Consider the following 3691-nt stretch of genomic DNA (forward strand, 5'->3'; position numbering starts at 1 on the left):
TCAAACTGGTCAGGAAACCAAAATGACCACCATAGGTAACAACTTATAAGTGTGGAGCTAATGGGGATAAGGTTGAGGTATTTCCCAGACAAAACATAGAGTTTTTTAAACAGTCTATGCCTGGAAATGCATGATGAATATGTAAAGCATTGTGAAAGAAAACCAAAGAATTCAATATTCTGGAGTGAGGTAATAGATATGAGAAACATACATCCTTATTGCATAATATTTCAATAAATATTTGTTAAATATATAGATGATCCTCTATTCAATTGTGAGAGGAGGTCATTGAGAAGATCTGGCCGCCAGTTGCCTGCAAGTAAGACCCAGGTCATCAGAGGTACCTCAAACCTTCACCTGTAATTGGAATGTATGATCTGCCCACTATTCCCACAGTGGGAGCAGTTTTCCAGAGAGAAACAGTTTGAGAGAGCAATATGATGAGACCACCTGCACTGGATATGTGACTAAACCCTGTTAGGTCCTTTATATGCCAAACTTTTTAGTTTAAATTTAAGAGGCCCTTCAGCACCACGCACGCTCGGAGGTGAAAGCTCGTGGCTTGGGTCCCGGCCCTGGTCCTGGTGATTTTCTTTGTAGTTGGAGGTCAGAGGCCAGGTCTCAAGTGGGAACGGCCTCACCATGATGAACGGCCAGCCGGGCCGAGTGCCCTTACAGTTCCTGCCGAATGAGGCCCGGAGCCTGCCGCCGCCCAAGCTAACCGACCCGCGGCTCTTCTACGTCGGCTTCTTGGGTTACTGCTCCGGCCTGATTGATAACGCGATCTGGCGGCGGCCGGTGGCGTCGGCCGGTTTGCATCGCCAGCTTCTATATGTTACTTCCATTATTTTTGTCGGATATTATCTTTTAAAACGTCAAGACTGTATGTGTGCTCTGAGGGACCATGATATGTTTGCATACGTAAAGTCACATCCAGAGGATTTTCCTGAAAAAAATAAGAAAACTTATGGTAAAATTCTTGAAGAATTCCATCCAGTGCATTGAAGTCTCCAAAATGCTTGCTCCAGTTTCACTGATACCGGCTTTTTCTGAATTTTGTGGAACTGTTTCTGTGACATCTGAAGTTTATGTTAATCTATACATTAACACCTTGTGATTAAAATGGTCATCATAAGCAAAAAAAAAAAAAAAATTTAAGTTGATTACAATAGTTTATTAATTTCATGTGTACAACATAGTGATTCAATATCCCTATAGATTATAATCCATATAAAGTTAGTACAAAACAATGGTTGTATTTCCCTGTGCTGTACAATATATCCTAGTAGCTTATTTATTTTATACATAGTACTTTGTATCTCTTAATCCTAATGTGTGCTCTGAGGGACCATGATATGTTTGCATACGTAAAGTCACATCCAGAGGATTTTCCTGAAAAAAATAAGAAAACTTATGGTAAAATTCTTGAAGAATTCCATCCAGTGCATTGAAGTCTCCAAAATGCTTGCTCCAGTTTCACTGATACCGGCTTTTTCTGAATTTTGTGGAACTGTTTCTGTGACATCTGAAGTTTATGTTAATCTATACATTAACACCTTGTGATTAAAATGGTCATCATAAGCAAAAAAAAAAAAAAAAATTTAAGTTGATTACAATAGTTTATTAATTTCATGTGTACAACATAGTGATTCAATATCCCTATAGATTATAATCCATATAAAGTTAGTACAAAACAATGGTTGTATTTCCCTGTGCTGTACAATATATCCTAGTAGCTTATTTATTTTATACATAGTACTTTGTATCTCTTAATCCTCTACCCCTATCTTGCCCTTCTCCCCTTTCCCTCCCCATTGGGAACCACTAGTTTGTTCTCTATATCTGAGTCAGTTTTTTTAAACTACTTTGTTTTATTTTTTAGATCCATATATAAGGGATATCATATAGTGTTTGTCTTTCTCTGTCTGACTTTTTTCACTAAACATAATACCCTCCAAGTCCATTCATGTTGTTGTAAATAGCAAAATTTCATTCTATTTTATGACTAATATTCCATTGTATATATATTTATACCACATTTTCTTTGCCCATTCATCTATTGATGAATGCTAAGGTTACTTCCATATCTTGTCAATTGTAGATAATGCTGCTAGGAACATTGGGGTACATAAAACTCTTCAAATTAATGTTTTTTTATTTTCGTTGGATATATGTGCAGGGATGAAATTCTGCATCACATGGTATTGCTATTTTTAGTGTGTTTCTCTTTTCTTTTTATTTATTTATTTATTTTGAGAAACCTCCATACTGTTTTCCACAGTGGCTGCACCAATTTACATTTCCACAAACAGTGTACTAATGCTAGTTATTTGTAGACTTTTTGATGATAGGCATTCTGATAGGTGTGTAGTTTTATCTCATTGTATGAGATGTCTGTATGTCTTCTTCAGAAAAATGTCTATTCAGCACTTCTGCCCATTTTTTAATCAGGTTGTTTGCTTTTTGATGACACATTGTATGAGCTGTTTATATTTTTTGATATTAACCCCTTATTGGTCATATCATTTGCAAATATTTTCTCCCATTCAGTAGGTTGTCTTTTTGTTTTGTCAATGGTTTCCTTCTCTGTGCAAAACCTTTTAAGTTTAATTAGATCCCATTTGTTTAATTTGTTCTTATTTCTTTTGCCTTAGGAGACAGATCACAAAAATATTGCTACAATTTATGTCAAAGAGTGCTCTGCTTATGTTTTCCTCTAGACGTTTTATAATATCCAGTCTTACATTTGGGTCTTTAATCTATCTTGAGTTTATTTTTATATATGGTGTTAGAGAATGTTCTAATTTCATTCTTTCACATGTAGTTGTCCAGTTTTCCCAGCACCACTTAATGAAGAGACTGTCTTTTCTCCATTGAATATTCTTGCCTCCTTTATCAAAGATAAGGTGACCATATGTATGTGGGTTTATTTCTGAGCTCTCTGTTCTGTTCCATTGATCTATGTATCTGTTTTTATGCTAGTACCATGCTGTTTTGATTACTGTAGCTTAGTAGTATAGTCTGAAGCCTGGAAAGTTTATACCTCCAATTTTGTTCTTTTTTCACCAGATTGCTTTGGCAATTCAGGATTTTTGTGGTTTCATACAAAGTGTTGGGATTATTTGTTCTAGTTCTGAGAAAAATGTCATGGGTATTTTGGTACGGATTGCACTGAATCTTTAGATTGCTTTGGGTAGTATGGACATTTTAACAATATGAATTTTTCCAATTTATTAACATGGGATAACTTTTATTTCTTTGTATCATTTTCAAACTCCTTCATCAATGTTTTATACTTTTCAGAGTATAGGTCCTTCACCTCTTTGTATAAGTTTATTCCTAGGCATTTTATTCTTTGTGATGCTTTTCTTTTGTGTGTGTGGTATGCGGGCCTCTCGCTGTTGTGGCCTCTCCCATTGCGGAGCACAGGCTCCGGATGCGCAGGCTCAGTGGCCACGGCTCATGGGCCCAGCCTCTCCACGGCATGTAGGATCTTCCCGGCCCAGGGCATGAACCCGTGTCCCCTGCATCAGCAGGCGGACTCTCAACCACTGCACCACCAGGGAAGCCCTGTGATGCATTTTTAAATGGGAAATTTTTCTTGCTTTTTCTTTCTAATAGTTCATTGTTCATGTATGGAAATGCAACAGATTCATATATATTAATTTTGTATGCTGTAAATACTGATTTC

At 36.7% G+C, this 3691-nt stretch overlaps 1 pseudogene; it reads left to right on the forward strand.

Moving 5' to 3' along the window:
- The first annotated feature begins 642 nt into the window (after window positions 1-642).
- Window positions 643-1136, forward strand: LOC112410841 (NADH dehydrogenase [ubiquinone] 1 subunit C2 pseudogene; annotated as a pseudogene).
- The last annotated feature ends 2555 nt before the right edge of the window (window positions 1137-3691 follow it).

Source organism: Neophocaena asiaeorientalis, unplaced genomic scaffold (genome assembly GCF_003031525.2).
Source record: "Neophocaena asiaeorientalis asiaeorientalis breed wild unplaced genomic scaffold, Neophocaena_asiaeorientalis_V1.1 scaffold169, whole genome shotgun sequence".
In the NCBI taxonomy this organism is placed as follows: domain Eukaryota; kingdom Metazoa; phylum Chordata; class Mammalia; order Artiodactyla; family Phocoenidae; genus Neophocaena; species Neophocaena asiaeorientalis.